Source organism: Apodemus sylvaticus, chromosome 3 (assembly GCF_947179515.1).
Source record: "Apodemus sylvaticus chromosome 3, mApoSyl1.1, whole genome shotgun sequence".
NCBI classification, from domain to species: domain Eukaryota; kingdom Metazoa; phylum Chordata; class Mammalia; order Rodentia; family Muridae; genus Apodemus; species Apodemus sylvaticus.
In genome coordinates, this window is record NC_067474.1 from 20,688,650 (window position 1) to 20,709,573 (window position 20,924).

At 41.3% G+C, this 20,924-nt stretch overlaps 1 pseudogene; it reads right to left on the reverse strand.

The window, feature by feature from the left end:
• Nucleotides 1–977: 977 nt before the first annotated feature.
• LOC127681978 (uncharacterized) lies at nt 978–1,100 on the reverse strand (annotated as a pseudogene).
• Between the last annotated feature and the right edge of the window lie 19,824 nt (nt 1,101–20,924).

Genomic DNA, 20,924 nt, shown 5'->3' on the forward strand with positions numbered 1-20,924 from the left:
TCTACTGCTCTCATGACTCCAGGGCCAGTTATCCTGCCTCCCACAGGGGTGAGGAGCAATGATGGAAAAGGGAGATGTGTGTCAGGGCCAGCTCTTCCATTCGTATTACTAGGGCTGCTCACCCCAAACTTCTACAACATTTAGGGCCACCCTCATGTGTACTGTAGTTGGATGGAGGTTTGGAAGGGTAGCTCTCTGTCTCTCATGCCTTCAGGGCCAGCTCTCCCATTATACCGTGGTGAGGCTCGGGGTCATTTCTACATAGCCCTCAGACATCAACATGTCCCCTTGCAGCAGCTCAGATCAGGGATGTCGAACTGGCCTTTGGAAAAAACAATCCCCTGCTAATGCAGAACCATAGACCCAGACATGGCCTCTGGTAGGATAGCAGCACAGGCCAGGACCCCACTATAGTCCTAGGAAGCATCACCAGCTACTCAAATCAGGTTGTTCTTCACTATCTTCTAGTCTCAAGATCTGCCTCTCTTTTTTGAGCCCACATCGTTCTGTTTCTCTTTCTCTTCCATTTCTTCAGCACTGACTTGCTGCTCCTCTTAGAGATGCCTGTGGTCATCTCAGGAGTGGTATTAGAAGTGCTATGCTCCATTTGTGTGTTATGGCACCAAACAGGGGTCATCTTGGGCATGGACTGTTACCTAGACCTGCATGCTGCTGAACTGGTGGCCATCTTAGGCTAACTCTGTCTGGACCTCATGGTGGTGACAGTCTAGTGGTCATTTTAGGCTGACTGCTCCTCTTGCCTACCCAAGGGGCCTTTGAAAGACTCCTCAGTCTTGGCCTCACTCCTGGTGGGGTCACACTCCCAGGCTGGGTTCTTCTACAGATCAGCTTGCTCTCTGTCCTGGGAGCCCATCTGGGCCTGTCCAGCAACAGACTGGTGATTGTCTTAGGCTAGCTCCTTTTTAGAACCCCCTGGTCCTGGACTGATAGTTGTCTTAGACTTGATATTTTCAAGGAATGTTAGTCTATTAATCATTCAGATGTTCATAGGTAGAAACACAGAACATAGCTTCTTTCCCCTCTTCTACCTTCTGATACACACGTGACACAGCATTCACAACTGCTTTACCTGAGGCAGGTAAAATATTCTTTATAGAATATGTTAGGTTAATATCTCTAAAAAGCTAAAAATTTCTTAAATTAAAAAATGAAACAAATAATAGATATACAAAGACAAAAACAAAACAACAACAATATCAACAAACCAGCATCATATTAGGCTATCAGCTGATAAAGCAAATAGCACATACAAAGATGTTCATACTAGCTCTTTGTGTAATATTGCTAGGATAGATTATTCAAAATCTTCAACCGTGGAATGGCTGAATTGTGATGGAGTTATATACAGAAATGAAAAAGAAGAAACCAATGCTTCATGTATTAACATGGATGAGTTTCAGAGGTAAAATTTAACTCAATTCTCTTGTGTGATTCCACTTTCATGAAGACCATCAACAGATGAAGCTGATACACATGAGGCAACTGCCCTTGGCAGGACAGCCTGGGAATGAGACGGGATAAATGTAGTGATTGTCCCACACCTGGCCTGGGCAGCAGCTCATAAGCCTGACTGTATTTAAGATTCCCATCGGGCTGCATGTTTAAGGTTTACCAGATTAGATCTGGGTGTTAGCACAGTGCAAGCATGAGCACCTGAGTTCTAATCCCCGTTCTAGAACCCATGGGGTAACTGCTTATCTGAAACAGTGAGCTTTGGGCTCAACAAGAAACTTTTCGCAAAGGAATAAGGCAAACAACAGAAGGAGGGCACGCGATACCCTTTTCCAGTTTGTGCTTGTGAATACAAAGATTTGACCCCACATGAACACACATCCATTCATTACATACATACCACACATATATACAAACACCCCTCCCCCCCATACACACACTCCAAAAATTCAGAGTTTGGCTTTAGAAAGTGGGTTTGGTGAATATTTCTTGCTGAGCATGTATGATGACCTAAATTAAATCTCCTGTACTAAGAAAAATGTTAACTCTAAAGAAGGTGCCTATTAGTAAGGAGAAATAAGACAGATGGAGTTAGAGGTATTTTCTGGACAAGCCTGGTGATCTAACTTTGATTCTTGCAACCAACTTATTAGGACACAGAATGAAGATCCTTCTGCTCACAGATCTTCAGAGAACCCAGTATAGCATTCGCACCCATACTTAGCCAAGGTCATCTGATATGGCCATGAAGAATGAAACCATATTTCGGTTGTAGGGACCATAGTAAGACTGAGGCTGTGACAAAAAAGTATGACAAAAAGAACTCCCACATTTTATCCCCTTATCAGAAATAGAATATGATAGCAAATTTCCAGGATCAATACAGTCACAGTTGCCAATATACAAGGCTGTTTGCAAGCTATACAGGGTACCCAGGATTAATGTCTAAGACCAATATGTCCTATCGAGCTTCCTTACTTCCTTGATATCTGAGGGAACACACAGAGAAAGGTGCAGTGGTCTGAACACTTCACGGCCTGAGGAAAGGCATGGGTCTCTCAGGATCTGGAAGGCACATTGTGCCCTAGGAGCCATGGACTATGACCTGAAAAACCTATGATGTGTGCCTTTCAAAGCAGCTAGGCCAGGACAATTCCATGGCTCTCTGCAGCCAGGATTTTTCTTCCAAAGACATATAACATGTTTTTCCAGAAAACTGGGAATTGGAAATGATTAATAGACTGGTGATCTGGATTATCTGTTGGTCCAGGCTATATCAAGCTTCTACAACCAGGGCCAGAGGTAGCCAGTAATCTAAGTAACCCTTAAAACCAGGGACTCCCCAAGCTTCCACAACCAGGACCAGGGATATCTAATAGTCTAAATGACCTTTACATTATATGTATAGCTAGAGGGTCCCGCAGTTCCCAAAACCAGGACCAGAGGGGACTAATAGCCCAAATGACCTCTATGATATCTATATGACCAAGGCCAAACAAGTTCCTTCTCTAAGTGCTTAAGCTAGTATAGGTAGCCTACCTTCAGAACCCATCTTCTTGTCAGAAATGACATATTCCCTAGGTTGAGTTTTGATGTAATTATGCTTCCTTGTACACCAGGGAATATGTTACACAGAAAAAGGTTTTCCCCAAATTATACTGGGTTTAATTTGTTGGGAATAAACTGCCTGCCTTCAGGCTCTTTAGAAATCTTTATCCCAGTTGATGAAGTCATTCTGAACCAAGTTTTTCTTCTCATCTCTTCACAGTTTGCTTCCCTTATTGGATACCTGTGGGTCCCCTCATCATCTTGTAAAGATAGAAACCAGTTTCACATAGTTGATCTCTCTCTCTGTCTCTGTCTCTCTGTCTCTCTCTGTCTCTCTCTGTCTCTGTCTCTCTCTCTGTCTCTCTCTCTGTCTCTCTCCCTCTCTCTCTCTCTCTCTCTCTCTCTCTCTCTCTCTCTCTCTCTCCCTCTCTCTCTCACACACACAAACACACATGCTGTGGCAGGTGCATACCCACCTCCCTCTCTCCCATTTCCTCTCTTTCTCTCTGAATAAAAAAAAATACCGTTTTACAAAGAAAAAGAAAAGGAAGCAGATCAGATTTACTGATTCAGTAAAGGTTTGCTGGTGCTGAGTTGAATGTTGGTGTTATAATAATGAACAGGATCTCAAAAACCTTATAGGCAGGAGAAGCATGTCTCATCAGGCCCTTTTTGGGGGCATAATTAATGCTCTCTTGAATTCTCAAAATTGTTCTCTTCTCTGAAAACTATGTATGTAACAAATTACTCTCAAAGCTTAATTAAAGCAATTTAAACACTGCTCATGTTATTTTGTCAGGAATTCATGCAAGGCTCAGCTGAGCAAAGTTTCTATTTCTATTAGTCTTGGAAGATAGAGTCACAAAATGAGCTAGTTTGAAGGGCTGAGGGATGCTCAACTCAATTCTGGTGTATTGGTGGAGATGGCAGAAGACTGAGTTCAACTATGCAAGTGGCCATGGGTTCACACAAGAGCTCTCTCTACAACAGGGGTCTGTTGTACATGACTGTCCCCTAAGCCAAACAACCACCATCTTGAGTTCAGCTGTGTTTGCCTTGCAAAAAGTCATCCCAGTTAGGTTGGTTAATGGTTTGCAAGTAGCATGGAAGCATAGCATAGGGCATGTGGTCCTTTTCTGAGTATCCAGCCACTGGCAAGGCTCTGTGTGCTTGTGTGTGTGAGAGAGAGAGAGGGGGGGGGAGAGGAAGAGGGAGATGGGGGAAGAGAGAGAGAGAGAGAGAGGAGGGGGTGGGGGTAGAAGGGAGAAAGGGAGGAAGTGGGAGAGATTAGGAGCATGAGCTTCATCTGTTTGTCTACAGGGAAGCTCTAATTACAGTTGTGTAAGGCTTTTTGAGTGAGGAGCCAATTGAGGGAGGAGTACCCCAAACCTTGTCAATGGCTTCTCCCATAAGCTTTGTTAAAAAAGCCCAGTAAATTGATTGATTCCCCAGAGTAAAGTTTGGTAGAAGTATACCTCAGTTTCTCATTGAGACCTCTGGAGGAGGGGGCAGATGCTGCTTTGCATTTGCCCCAGGAAAGGAATTTCAGCAGCAAGATTTTAGGGTAATCATACCTTGAACATGTCCCTAGACAGAAGGAAAATACTTGAACTTTTAGGATTTAGCTTTGAAAGGCACAAACTCTTTTTGTTGGTTAGTTGAAACACACTTAGACCTAGCCTGCTTCTATTCAAGAAGACCTAGCCTGTTCATATTCAAGAAGAATGACATAAGCCTCCTCTCCCAGAGGCAAGTCTGCCAAAGAATTTGAAGCCATGTTTAATAAACCACTATGCTCTACTTGCAGTGTATCCAAGGAGAGCTTCTAGTAAGTCTATACTCAGCCAAGCAGTGGTAGCGCATGCCTTTAATCCCAACACTTGGGAGACAGAGGCAGGCAGATTTCTTAGTTCAAGGCCAGCCTGGTCTACAAAGTGAGTTCCAGGACAGCCAAGGCTATACAGAGAAACCTTGTCTCGAGAAAAAAAAAAGTAAGCTTATACTCTTGACATCTTCTGTCTCCTTTTCTTTTTACTCCTTGGCATTTCAAGCTAATACCCAATCGAGTCTCTGTTCTCATGTTCGTTTTATCTTACCAGTGTTGATAAATGCCAACCTGCTTCTTATCCCTCTTTTAAACATTTTCTAAAGTCTCTCTCTTTGTTTGCTAATAAAATCTAAAGTCCTTTGTCTGCTATTCAAAGGTCTTTATCTCCTGACTCCAACTTAACTTTGCCAACATATCTTCTACAGCATCTTCAGCCACAAGCTGCTCCATGCGATTCAGGAAGTGAGTCACCTAAGTATGAAAAAGCTGAAACTTAACAAGATTCACAAGGCTCCTCCTCAAAGTTTCAGAACAATAGAAAAAAAGAAAAGAGAGAGAAAAGGGTTGAAGAGAAGACGTGCTTTTCTTTTCCAGATACCTGAAAACTTCAGAGGGTTCCAAGAACACGGCTTTTGTGAGTCGTCTTTTCAATAAGGATTCTGACATGTTATCTATGCTGCTCTACGTAATACCTCACTACACTCCTGTGACAGTGAACTGACTGGTTTGCCAAGCTGGACTTTGGTGGAGTTGTTACTTTTGTCCATGGTTGGTTTCCCTGTGTTGGGATAAATAGACGTTTGTTCATGTCTCCCTAGAAAGAAATATGACGCTCCTCCAAGATCCTCATTTATTCATCCAGCAGACGTTTCCTGAATGGCTGGTTTCTTATGCTCTTTGAGTGTCTGTAGAAACCAGTAGACGAGGCAGAAATGTTCCCTATTCTCAGAAATCTGACAAACTTCTGTCTTTAAGTCATCATGTCTCTTGAACTTCTCATGACAATTCACTGGTTCTTTTTTTTTTTTTAATAGTGCTTCAGAGCTTGTGTGAGTAGCTGAAATCTTAAAATCCTGAGACTATGTAACCTTGAGACTGTTCTGCTTTGGGCCTCAGGATTTGTTTCCCTTTCTGTAAAGTAAGTTAATAATACCACTCCCATAGTCTTACAACACTCATTCAAATGTTGTTAATTACAACACAGTTAAGGCAAAGCTCAGTGCCCAGCAAGCGATAAGCAAGCTAGTAACTCACTGTTGGATTCTGCTTTACAACTCTCTTGATGTGTATACCACCCATTTAGCCTGTAGCCTTGCTACACTGCGGCTGAGCAGTGCTCCTTGCATAGTCAAACTGTCTTGGGGGGCGGGGGGAGCAGAAGCTTCTGGGTCAGGAATAGCCTGAGTCTACCTCAGCAGTCCATCAATGGAGCATCTAGCCAACTTCCATCTCTGTGCTTTACTTCTTCAGTATTTGAAGTTTGCATAATGATATTTAACATAGAGTTGTCATAGGGGCCTAATGAGGTCTGATTTGTAAATTACCTAGTTAAGTGTCTGATGCATGGTGCGATTGCCCAAATGACGATGATAATGATGCAGAGGCGTGTAATGATGATGCTAAAATGATAACTCTCACAATTCTTAAAATCCTGTTGAGTTAGTCTGCTACACAATTCTATAAGTATCCTTTTGGATATTTTAGTACCATTATAAGCATAGTTTCACTAATTGGTATTATATTATGTTTAATTAATCTCATTTTTGTCATTTACTGTAAGTGGTTCATGTCCTTAAGTTCCAGACCATATAAATTTGCTTCAATTTTGAAGAGATTAAGATGTTTCTTCATACATGCTTACTACAGTTCATTTCACTAGTGCCTTCTAGAATTGTCAAGGGTTTCCAAAATTTCCTATTATGTACAAGGTCATTAAATAAATGAACTAAATTGATGCTTTCCATGTCTATCCTGTTGTTTCCTTAAGATAAGCTGCTTGTACAAAGGAGATCCTCAAAGACCCTATGAAATGATATGTAAATAGTTGTTTGTATTGTTTGCCTAGTAAAGGCAATGAAAAAACAATATGCAAGCATTCACAATAGTGTCTGGGATTTGTAACTGTATATGGGATGGAGCCCTAGGTGGGGCAGTCTCTGGATGGTCTTTCCCTCAGACTCTGCTCCACACTTTGTCTCTGTATCTCCTTCTGTGGGTATTTTGTTCCCCACTACCTCAGGGATTGATGCTCTTACAGCATTGGTCTAAAAGAATTCTCAGATCCTTTTACTATGTAGGCCTTGAAAAGGTATATCCATTAAACAGGAAATGGATACTTAGCAGCCACAAGTCTACTGGTATCTTAATCTCAAGAATTTTAGCCTCCAGAATAGTGAGAAGTATATTTCTGTTGATTCTAAATGCCCCTTATGACATTTTGTTGTAGCCACACCAATGAACTAAGACATAGTTGGAACAATTTGTTTTAGACAGCATTGCTGAAACTACATGGACCATGATTTACATCTTTGTCAAGGTTTATTTTCTTCATCTACCTTAGGAAAATTAGTAGATATATTTGTAGTATCAAGGCCTTTTAAATGCTTCTATTTCTTCCACCAGCATTTCCAACAATTTCGATATTGTCATATACCATTTGACAACAATTTCAATATTGTTATATACACCTGTTTGTCTCATGCTTGAGAACTCTGCTATCTACAAAACAAACAAACAAACAAACAAAAATAAACCTAATAAAAAAAATAAACCTAATAAGTAAATCAAGACCCCCAGCAAAGTTGCCTATTCATTTGTCAAAGAGTATGTAAGAAGTAGACACCTTCAAGTAACCAGAGACAAAAACTTGCCTTTAGCAATTACTTTTGTTCCCCAAACAGTCCTTTTTCCCTGTTGGTATTTTCCAAATATGATGGACTCAGAGAGTGTAAACACTGATTCACAGCTGAGAGAAAGTGACAGATGAAGAGAAGGGTCCTAGAAACCACCAGATCAGACCAGACTGGCTGTCAACTTTGCCTCTTCAGATTCTATCTCACTGTTTCCAGTAGCTGCAAAGGAATCAAAGGAAACAGACCTTAGTTTATCCAAGAAAATCATCATGGGGCAAAATGAAGTGTGTCTATTCTTGAAAGACTTTTAGGGTCACCTGAGAGAAAGGAGGTGCAGTTTCAATCCAGTTGACCCTCCCTATCAGGAAGGCTCTGCATGCACAGGGTCACAAACTAAAGACTGACAGTATTTGCAAATGGAAGGATTCATATAGAATACTTGCATGTTGTTTTTTATTTCCCTTACTAGGCAAACAATACCAACAACTATTTACATAGCATTTCTATTGTACTGGGTGTTATGGCTAATCTAGAGATGATTTAAAGTACACAGGAGGATGTGAATTGGCTACATGCAAACGTTAGGCTGTTTTATGCAAAACAGTTGAGAATCCCCAGAGTTTGATACCTGTGAGGGGCTCTGGAACTAAGCCCCATGGACCAATGAAGGCCAACTAAATTTAACTACATCCTGGTTTTCCACACAAGGATACTAAAAAGCCCCAAAACATAAACAAACAAACAAACAAACAAACAAACCTGTGTTCTGAAGCAATCATGTGACATATTGAATGAGTCCATATTTCAAACTCCCGAAACTAGCATCCTAGGTACTAATACAGAAATTAAGCATTTTCACAGGAAACACTTCAAACTGGATGATTCTATGCTCTAGTCAGCTTTCAAATACATTTATTTTTGCCACACAAAATAAGCCATATAATGTACATTTCTTTTTGGTAGTTAGCAAGATTTATAATTGGAGGCAGGCTGTCAGTTCTCCAAACTACATCTGCTTGTCCCTGGACATATGGTAGGATGGCATTCCTGAGCCTCTGTTCCAGAGTGCATTTTCACAAGACTGAGGTTTAACCCCTGAAGTACAGGGGAGCAGAGATGTGCATCTGGTCTAGGTCTGGCTCATAATGCCTACTATGTGCAACACTCTAAGAACTTTGTGCTTCTGTGTCTTTGCATGCTAAGGGGAGAGCTTCTTGTTCCTTCTTTATCCATTGCACACCCTATCTTGGGACAGTGTGGTATGGGCAAGAAACAAGCTTGCTGTATCTGAACCATCATATATGTTCAGGTTCATATAGAACATTTCCCTAAATGATGTGCCCTGGAGCAAAGGCAATAAACTCTCTAACATGACTTTCCATGTTACCCATGTCTCCCTAGAGTGTTGCCCACATCTATTTCCTTCTAAGCATCCTCTGTCATCTAAATTTAAGAACTTATAAATGGCATTTTATAGTTTATTAGGTACTCCCAATACAAATTTTTATTCAGACTTTCAACTCTTCTGTGAAACATCAAACAAGGCATCCTGGTTCATCCTTCAGCAGGTTCAGATATATTTGAGTACATGTCACTGGGTTCTTATCATAGTCCATGCACTGGGCTAGTGTCACAAAATTCCAAGGTGAGTCACAGCTGAAATGTGGACAGTTCTTAGATTAAACATATACCTTGCAGGTCACAGGCTGCTGAAAGAAATTCCTCAGTGATTATAAATTTACCTGGAGTGACCTCTGGGAAATAGTGCTGACACAAACAAATGCTGGAGCATAAGACATGGCTGAAATCTTAAAACGTTAGAAGTAAGGTGGCTTCTTCAAGGTGTGAACTAGAGTACATAATGTTGATATTATAGAAAAGAATGTAGAAACCACTATTTAACGAACATTTAAAAAACATATCCCACATGAGGGAGCTGGGCAGCTCTACAGCTGCCTGGGCATGTATCCTGTTGGGGAGGGAGTCCCACGGTTAAAGGGAGCATGGTGGTCTGATGTCCCCACCATCTTGGCTACTGTGGCCAAGCAGACAGCTAGGCCAGGTGCACAGCGAACACCTGAGTGGGGGATCGCTTGGGATGTAGCCCGTCTGGGTTCCTTCTGCGTGGGAGCTGGGCAGCTCTATGGCTGTCTGGGCATGTATCCTGCAGGGAAACATCTGACCTGCAGGGAGTCCCACAGTTAGAGGGAGCCCTGGTCTGAGGTCGCCACCATCTTGGCTCCTGTGACAAACCAGCCAGCTCAGCCAGGTATGCAGAGGACACCAGAGTGAAGGATTGCTCGGGACACAGCTTGCCTGGATTCCTTCTGCACGAGGGAGCTCTACAGCTGCCTGGGCACATATCCTGAGGGAAAACATCTGACCTGCAGGGAGTCCCACAGTTAAAGAGAGCATGGAGGTCTGAGGTCCCCACTATCTTGGCTCCTGTGGCCAGGCAGCCAGCTCAGCCAGAGACCTGTGCTACATCTGACATGGGGAAGATCCCACTTCCTGATACTCTCTAAAGAACTGGCAGGAACATGTTAATCGTCACTGCTCCTTTCCATCGGATGTGGTAAACCTGTGCCACATCTGACACAGGGGAAGATCCTACTTCCTGATACTCTCTCTAGAATGGCCATGAGCAGGTTATTCTGTAGAAGCAAGACATTCGAGAACCAGCTTCAGCAGAGCATTTGAAATCCAGCAGCAAGCCCTGTCCTGGGCTGTTTGCCCTACAGAGTGATCAGTGCTTGGAAGGGGTCCTCACAGAATCCACCATCTTTACTACTGGGTGGACCAGACAGGCAATACCAGGTACACAGAAACAACCTGAGTATAGCATTGCTTGGGCCAAGGCACACTAGAGCTCCAACGGCACCCAAGAGTAGGGCAGCACATCAGCAATCTGTGCCAGGGGAAACACAGTCATCCAGAGGTGTGGAAATAGCGTTATAGGCCCACAGGAGGTCCAAGCACCAGCCAGTGACAGCAGGACAAACTAACGCCAGAGATAAACAGAAGGCAAAAGGCAAACACAGGAATGTTACTAATAGAAATCAAGGCAATATGACAGCATCTGAACCCAATTCTCCAACAAAAGCAAGTCCTGGATACCCTAACACACCAGAAAAACAAGATTTGGATTTAAAATCACTGGTCATGATGTTGTTAGAGGAACACAAAATGGACATAAATAAATCTCTTAAAGAAATACAGGGGAACATGAATAAGTTAGAAGCCCTTACAATGGAAACACAAAAATCAATTAAAGAAATTCAGGAGAATATGGGTCAACAGATAGAAGCCAATAATGAGGAAACACAAAAATCACTTAAAGAAATGCAGGAGAAATTGAGTCAACAGGCAGAAGTCATGAAAGAGGAAACACAAAAATCTCTTAAAGAATCACAGGAAAAAACAACCAAACAAGTGAAGGAACTGAGCAAAACCATCCAGGATCTAAAAACAGAAGTAGAAACAACTAAGAAATCACAAAAGGAGACAGCTTTGGAGATAGAAAACCTTAGGAAGAAATCAGGGACCATAGGTGCACATATAAACAATAGAATACAAGAGATAGAAGAAAGAATCTCAGATGCCGAAGATACCATAGAAATCATGGACTCAATAGTCAAAGAACATGCAAAATGCAAAAAGCTTGTAACCCAAAACATCCAGGAAATCCAGGACACAATGAGAAAACCAAACCTAAGGATTATAGGTATAGATGAGAGTGATGATTTACAACTTAAAGGGCCAGCAAACATCTTCAACAAAATTATGGAAGAAAACTTCCCTAACCTAAAGAGAGAGGTGCCATGAATATAAAAGAAGCCTACAGAACACCAAACAGACTGGACCAGAACAGAAATGCCTCCTGTCACATAATAATCAAAACCCCAAAGGTACTAAACAAAGAAAGAATATTAAGAGCAGTAAGAGAAAAAGGCCAAGTAACATATAAAGGAAGACCTATTAGAACTACACCAGACTTCTCACCAGAGACCATGAAAGCTAGAAGATCCTGGGCAGATCTCTTGCAGACTCTAAGAGAACACAAATGTCAGCCAAAACTACCATACCCAGCAAAACTCTCAATCACCATAGATGGAGAAAACAAGATATTCCATGATAAAACCAAATTTACACAATATCTTTGCACAAACTCTGCCCTACAAAGGATAATACGTGGAAAACATCAATACAAGGAGGGAAACTACAAGCTGGAAAAGGCAAGATAGTAACCTTCTTTCATCAAACCCAAAAGAAGACAACCACTCAAATATAAAAATAACATCAAAAATGACAGGAAGTAATAATCACTATTCCTTAATATCTCTTAACATCAATGGACTCAATTCCCCAATAAAAAGACATAGACTAACAGACTGGATACGTAAACAGTACCCTACATTTTGCTGCTTACAGTAAACATACCTCAGTGTCAAAGACAAACACTACCTCAGAGTAAAAGGCTGGAAAACAATTTTAAAAGCAAATGGTCTTAGGAAACAAGCCAGAGTAGCCATTCTAATATCAGATAAAATTGGCTTTCAACCTAAAGTCATCAAAAGAGACATGGAGGGACACTTTATACCAGTCAAGGGAAAAATCCACCAAGAAGAATTCTATTCTGAACATCTATGCTCCAAATGCAAGGGCATTTGGAAACTTTACTAAAGCACACATTCCACCTAACACAATAATTGTGGGCAACTTCAACACTCCACTCTCCTCAATGGACCGAACAGGAAAACAGAAACTAAACAGGGATACAGAGAAACTAATTGAAGCATTGGACCAATTGGATTTAACAATTTTGATTTTATCTTAAAGCAAAAGAATATAACTTTTTCTCAGCACCTCATGGAACCTTCTCCAAAATCAATCATATAATTGGTCACAACACAGACCTCAACAAATATAAGAAGATAGAACTAATACCATGCCTCCTATCAAATCACTATGAAGTAAGAGTAGTCTTCAAGAGAAACAAAAACAACAGAAAGCACACATACACATTTGAGGCTGAACAATACTCTACTCAATGATACCTTGGCCAAAGAAGAAATAAAGAAAGAAATCAAAAACTTTTTAGAATTTAATAAAAATGAAGGCACAATATTCCCAAATCTATGGGGCACAATGAAAGCAGTGCTAAGAGGGAAACTCATAACCTTGAGTGCCTCCAAAAAGAAACTGGAGAGAGCATACACTAGCTGCTTAATGGCACACCTGAAAGCCCTGGAACAAAAAGAAGCTAATTCACCCAGAAGGAGTAGAAGACAGGAAATCATCAAACTCAGGGCTGAAATCAATCAACTAGAAACAAAGGGAACCATACAAAGAATCGACAAAACTAGGAGATGGTTCTTTTAGAAAATCAACAAGATAGATAAACCCTTAGCCAGACTTACCAATGAGCACAGAGACAGTATCCAAATTAACAAAATTAGAAATGAAAAGGGAGATATAACAACAAAAACTGAGGAAATTCAAAAAATCATGAGATCCTATTACAAAAGCCTATACTCAACACAACTGGAAAATCTGGAGGAAATGGACAATTTCCTAAACAGATACCAAATACCATAATTAAATCATGATCAATTAGATCATATAACAGTCTCATAACCCCTAAAGAAATAGAAGGGGTCATAGAAAGTATTCCAACCAAAAAAAAAAAAGCACAGGACCAGATGGTTTCAGTGCAGAATTCTATCAGACCTTCAAAGAAGACCTAATACCAATACTCTTCAAACTATTCCAAAAAATAGAAACAGAAGGAACACTATCCAGCTCGTTCTCTGAAGCCACAATGATGCTGATACCAAAACCACACAACGATCCAACAAAAAAGAGAACTACAGGCCAATATCCTTTATGAATATCAATGCAAAATTACTCAATAAAATCCTTGCCAATTGAAAGGAAGAACACATCAAAATGATCATTTACCATGATCAAGTAGGCTTCTTCCCAGGGATGCAGGGATGGTTCAACATATGGAAATTCATCAATGCAATCCACTCCATAAACAAACTCAAAGAAAAAAAACACATGATCATTTCATTAGATGCTGAAAAAGCATTTAACAAAATTCAGCATCTTTTCATGCTAAAAGTCTTGGAAAGAACAGGAATTCAAGGCCCATACCTAAACATCGTAAAAGCAATATACAGCAAACCGATAGCCAACATCAAATTAAATGGAGAGAAACCTGAAGCAATCCTACTAAAATCAGGGACTAGAAAAGGCTGCCCCCTCTCTCCATATCTTTTCAATATAGTACTTGAAGTTCTAGCTAGAGCAATTAGACAGCATAAAGAGGTCAAAGGGATACAAAATGGAAAGGAAGAAGTCAAACTATCACTATTTCCGATGATACGATAGTATACTTAAGTGACCCAAAAAACTCCACCAAAAAACTCCTACAGCTGATAATCAACTTCAGCAGAGTGGCCAGATATAAAGTCAACCCAAGCAAATCAGTAGCCTTCCTATACCCAAAGGATAAACAGGCTGAGAAAGAAATTAGGGAAATGACACCTTTTACAATAGCCACAAACAATATAAAGTATCTTGGTGTGACTCTAACCAAACAAGTGAAAGATCTGTATGACAAGAACTTCAGGTTTCTGAAGTAAACCTCAGAAAATGGAAAATCTTCCATGCTCATGGATTAGCAGGATTAATATAGTAAAAATGACCATCTTGCCTAAAGCAATATACAGATTCAAACCAATCCCCATCAAAATCCCAACTAAGTTCTTCATAGAGTTTAGAAAGAGCAATTCTCAAATTCATCTGGAATAACAAAAATCCCAGGATAGCTAAAACTATTCTCAACAGCAAAAGAACTTCAGGGGATCAATATCCCAGACCTCAAGCAGTACTACGGAGCAATAGTGTTAAAACCTGCATGTTATTGGTACAGTGACAGGCAGGTAGATCAGTGGAATAAAACTGAAGACCCAGATATGAACCCACACACCTATGATCACTTGATCTTTGTCAAAGAAGCTGAAATCATCCAGTGGAAAAAGATAGCCTTTTCAACAAATGGTGCTGGCTCAACTGGAGGTCAGCATGCAGAAGAGTGTAAATTGATCCATTCTTATCTCCTTGTACTAAGCTCAGCTCCAAGTGGATCAAGGACCTCACACAAAACCAGACACACTGAAACTAATAGAAAAGAAACTGGGGAAGACCCTTGAGGACATGGGCACAGGGGAAAAGTTCCTGAACAGAACACCAGTAGCTTATACTCTAAGATCAAGAATTAACAAATGGGACCTCATAAAATTACAACGTTTCTGTAAAGCAAAGTACACCATCAAAAGGACAAAACAGCAACCAACAAATTGGGAAAAGATCTTCACCAACCCTACATCTGACAGAGGACTGATATCCAATATACAAAGAACTAAAGATGTTAGACTCCAGAGAGCCAAATAACCCTATTAAAAATGGGTTACAGAGTTAAAAAAAGAATTTTCACTTGAAGAAGTTTGAATGGCTGAGAATCACCTTAAGAAATGTTCAGCATGATTAGTGATTAGGAAAATGTAAATCAAAACAACCCTGAGATTTCACCTCACACCAGTCAGAATGGCTAAGATTAAAAACCCAGGAGACCTCAGGTGTTAGCAAGGATGTGGAGAAAGAGGAACACTCCTCCACTGCTGGTGGGATTGCAAGCTTGTACAACCACTCTGGAAAGTAGTCTGGCGGTTCCTCAGAAAACTGGGCATCAATCTTCTGGAGGACCCTGCTATACCACTCCTGGGCCTATACCCAGAGGATTCCCTGGTATGCAATAAGGATACATGCTCCACTATGTTCATAGCAGCCTTATTTATAATAGCCACAAGGTGGAAAGAACCCAGATGTCCCTCAATGGATGAATGGATAGAGAAAATGTGGTATATTTACACAATGGAATACTACTCAGCAATTAAAAACAATTCATGAAATTCTTTGGCAAATGGTTGGAACTGGAAAATATCATCCGAAGTGAGGTAACCCAATCACAAAAGAACACACATGGAATGCAGTCACTGATAAGTGGATATAAGCCCAGAAGCTCTGAATACCCAAGACACATTTTGTATATCAAATGATTTCCACGAAGAAGGAAGGAGATGTCCCTGGTCCTGGAATGCTTGATCCAGCATTGTATGGGAGTACCAGGACAGGGAGGAGGGTGGGGGTTGATTGGAGAATGGGTGGAGGGAAGAGGGCTTATGGGCAGGGGGGAACCGGGAAGAGGAAAATCATTTGGAATATAAACAAAGAATATAGAAAAAACACATCCCCAAAATGACATAAAAATGGTAAATTTAGAGTATGAAAATATTTACTATTTATTGATTCTTTTCACATCATGCACCCCAATCTCATTCATCTCCCAGTCCTTTCCTATCTGCCTGTTGCCCTTGCAACCACCCCCACAAGAAAATCAGAAATCTTGTGGTGGAAGCTGCAGTATATCCCGCTGTGTCCCACACACAGTATACCCTCTTGTCCACACTTCTTGAATTGCAAATGTTCATTGGAATGAGCCATTGGTCTGCTTCAAGGCCTTTGTCTTCTGCTACACTATCAATAGTGGATCTTTTCTGAGACTCCTCTCAGTTATCATGCTGTTGCTTTGTGTCATGGAGATCCTCCAGGTTTGAATCTGCAAGACAGGTTCCTTCATATGTTCCAGCAGTTCATGGATGGGGCAGATGTTGGGATGGGCCAACCCAAACCCGTGAATATGGGCCTGGGTGGTAGCTGAGTTGGTCAGCCCAACAATTCTCATGTCACCACACCACCAGGGCAAGCTCCTCCAGCACTGCCCCAGCTAGCTCACCCAGTGCTTCAGTTGGTAAGGGGTGGAACTAGTTCTCCCATTCTCTTGAAGCAGCTTGCCCATGCCAGCAGTGCCCACTCTCCAAGTGCTGTGTCAGGCAAGGGTCTAGGCCACATCTCTTGCTCTCATACCCCCAGGGCTGGATCACCCGCAACCTCCTATAACTAGGGCCAGCTCTACTCTTCTGCCCAGGCAAGTTGCTGGGCCTGTTCTTCAGATGCCATAGATAATAAGGGCAGGGGCAGCTCTCTGACTCCCAAAACCCCAGGGCCATCTCTCCTGCCTGCCACCAGTAGCAAGGGATGAGTACCACATCCTTCATGTACACCACTGCATGGCAGGTGAATGGCGGGGCAGGCTCTTCCATGCTCATACCCTCTCTGGTTGGCTCATCCCTGCCCCCTGCACTTCCCCCCACCCATGGCCAGCTCTACTGTGCAGGGCCAGCTTTTCTGCTCTTAATGCCTTTGGGACCAGCTCTCCCATTAGTTCAGATGAGGGATAGTGCTAGTTTTGCATAGCCCTCAGACATCAATACAGCCACAGGCAGCAGCCCAGACCAAGAATGTCCAACTGGCCTTTGGTGGTTACAGACTCTGTGCTGATTCTGGAATAAGGATCCAGACATGGCCCTCAGAGGCAGCACAGGCTAGGGTTTCACTATGGCCTTAGGTGGCATAACCAGCTGCTTACATTAGGATGTTCCTCATACCCTTGAGTCTTCAGTTCTGCCTCTGTTTATTGTGCACACATCCTTCTGCTTCTCATTCTGTTCCACTATGTACTTGCTCATCTTCGTGGTGCCCAGGCATCTGGGTGTCTGGGATCATGACGGGAGTGCTATGTCCTCCTACTATCATGTGTCATCTGGCAGGGTTCTCTCAGGCTTTCTCTGCCCACTTGGGCTACATGGTGCCCCCCAGTATGAAGAGTTTTTAAAGCCAAAAGATATGAACTAATAGATAATTGTTAAACTTGAGAAAAATTTTGATGGCATATTGTAGATTAACATTTCTATTAAAAACTTAGGTATATTATAGAAAATATGCTGATTATGTCTAACACATACTAGATGATATAATCATGAATCAAATGGTGGTATATGCATCTTACTAAGAGTAAGAAATAGAATAAGAGCCAAACACAGTCTTCTATTTATGGTCTCATGTACTTGAGAAGCTGAGGCATAGGTTTACTTGAGTCCAAGAATTTGAGACCAAAATGCTCAACACAGTGATAATCTGTCTCCAAGGTAAGGAAGAGTGGAGAAAAGGGAGGAAGAAGAGAAGAGGATTGGAAAGACCCCTGGGTGGAATATTACTGCAAACCAGCTTGGGATTCTTCTTGTTTTGTTTTAGTTTGCTTAGATAATGTCTTCTGTAACCCAGATTACTTGTTACACAGGTGAGGTTGACCTTGCACTTTTGATCCTCCTCATCCTAACTTCATAGATGCTGGTTGTCTTAGTTAGGTTTCTATTGCTATGATAAAATAACATGACCAAAAGCAGCTAGAGGAGAAAAGAGTTTGTTTCAGTTTCATAGTTCATCATCCAATCAGGACAGGAACCTAGAGGTTCCCCACCCCAACACATCACCCCCCCCCCAAATTCCCCACCAAGCTCATCCAGTTTCTGGGAGTCTTGGAACATCCTCCACCACTGATGCCAGACTAGGCTGTCCATTTTAGGGATGTGGAATCAATAGGCAGGCAGGTAGGCAACAGGCTCAGGGATAGCACCTGCTCCAGTTGTTTGGGGGACCCACATGAAGATGAAGCTGTGTATCTGCTACATATGTGCAAGGACCAGGTCCAGCCTGTACTCACTTTTTGGTTGGTGGTTCAATCTCTGGGAGCCCCCAAGGGTCCAGGTTAGTTGACCTGTTGGTTAACTCTTGGTCTCCCTGTGGAGTCCCTTTCCTCTTCAGGTCCCTCACTCAATCTTTTCCCCACCTCTTCCATAAAACTCCCTGAGCTCTGTCTTATCTTTGGGTGTGAATCTCTGCATCTCTTTTCATTGGTTGTTAGGTGGAACCTTTAAGAGGACAGTTATGCTAGGCTCCTGTCTGCAAGCATAACAGAGTATCATTAATAGTGTCGGGGGGATTGGACTAATGAATTGTTATTTTATGTTGTGTCAGTCAGAAGGCTCTGGGAGTTAATGCTGATGCTGGGAAAGTTAACAGAGAGCTATGATATTGCAGAAGTAATAAGAGTTTTTCTTGAAATACAGGAAAAGTCATGCAATGTCTTCAGTTGTACCAGTGTGGTAGGACAATATAATTATCTTGTTTAATTTATTAATTAATTAATTTTTGTTTTTTCAAGACAGGGTTTCTATGTGTAGGACTGGTTGTCCTAGGCTTTGTCCTAGACTAGGCTGGGCCCAGTCTCACAGAGATCTGCCTGCCTCTGCCTCCTGAGTGCTGGTATTAAAGGTATGTACCACCATGCCTGGCTCTGTTTTCTTTTTATTTACTTTAAAAATCTATTGTATTTAGATTGCATACAATACAATGAGACACTGCATCAATTGCCTCATAAATGTTAAGTTTTATACTCTTTCATATTCTATTGTGAAATGCTCTTGATTAAATATGGTTGTTGGGGACTTTGAGTTTCAAGTAGAGTAATGGCTTTCCCCCCCCTATTTTGTTGAAAATATATATTTTTCTTATATAATGTATCCTGATTGTGCTTTCCTTTCCCAATTTCTCTCCATCTTCCCTCCCATCTGGATACACCCTGCTTCTGTCTCTCATTAGAAAACAAAAAGACTTCTAATGGATAATAATAAAATAAAATATAAGATAAAACAAAAACTAACACATTAGAAAAGAACACAACCAAAAAAAAAAAAAGAAAGAAAAGAAAAGAAAAGAAAAAAGCCCAAAGAAATCACAAGAAATAGAGATGACTTCATTTGCACACTCAGGTATCCCATCAAAACACTAAACTGGAAGCCATAATATATATGGCCATAATAAGCCATAATTCCAATTGTATCTATCTATCTATCTATCTATCTGTCTGTCTATCTATCTATCTATCTATCTGTCTGTCTGTCTGTCTGTCTGTCTGTCTGTCTATCTATCTATCTATCTATCTATCTATCTATCTATCTATCTATACACAAAGGACCTGTATGGTAATAAGAGATAAGAAAAATATAAATACAATAAATATAAAAAATAATAAGATACAATTTTTAAAAAGGAAAACCACAGCGGTATTAAACAAGGACTTCCAACGATTCTATTGGGCCCGTTTTCTGTTGGCATCTACTACTGGACACACAGTTTACCCTTAAGACTGGTTTGTTTTCCTAGTGAGACTCCTTTGGAGAAAACTAAATTTTCATTTGCATGTGACTGTCAATTGGAGATTGCTTCTGAGTTGCGGATAGGGGCAGGTGTCTACTTCTCCTTTAGCTCTAGGACCCCATCTGGTACAGACCCATGCTGGCCCTGTGCATACTTCCTCAGTCTCGCTGAGTTCATAGGGGTGTTGATTTTGTCCCTTCAAGGATCTTTCTTCTTTGGTGTCCTCCATACCCTCTGGCTCTTACCTTTTTTTTGTTTTTGTTTTTGTTTTTTTTGTTAGTTTTTTTGGTAGCCTCATTTTGAGGAGAAGGATTTAATAGACATCAACCACTCTGGAAATCAGTCTGGCGGTTCCTCCGAAAACTGGGCACCTCACTTCCAGAAGATCCTGCTATACCACTCCTGGGCATATACCCAGAGGATTCCCCACCATGTAATAAGGGTACATGCTCTACTATGTTCATAGAAGCCCTATTTATAATTGCCAGATGCTGGAAAGAACCCAGGTGTCCCTCAACAGAAGAGTGGATGCAAAAAATGTGGTATATCTATACAATGGAGTACTATTCAGCCATTAGAAACAACGAATTCATGAAATTCTTAGGCAAATGGATGGAGCTAGAGAACATCATACTAAGTGAGGTAACCCAGACTCAAAAGGTGAATCATGGTATGCACTCACTAATAAGTGGTTATTAACCTAGAAAACTGGAATACCCAAAACATAATCCACACATCAAATGAGATACAAGAAGAAAGGAGGAGTGGCCCCTGGTTCTGGAAAGACTCAGTGAAACAGTATTCGGCAAAACCAGAACGGGGAAGTGGGAAGGGGTGGGAGGGAGGACAGGGGAAGAGAAGGGGGCTTACGGGACTTTCGGGGAGTGGGGGGGGCTAGAAAAGGGGAAATCATTTGAAATGTAAATAAATTATATCGAATAAAAAAATTAAAAAAAAAAAAGACTGAGCATCCCAAGGTCTCTCACTCACTGCATAGTATATGACTGTGGTTCTCTGTATTTGTTCCCACCTGCTAT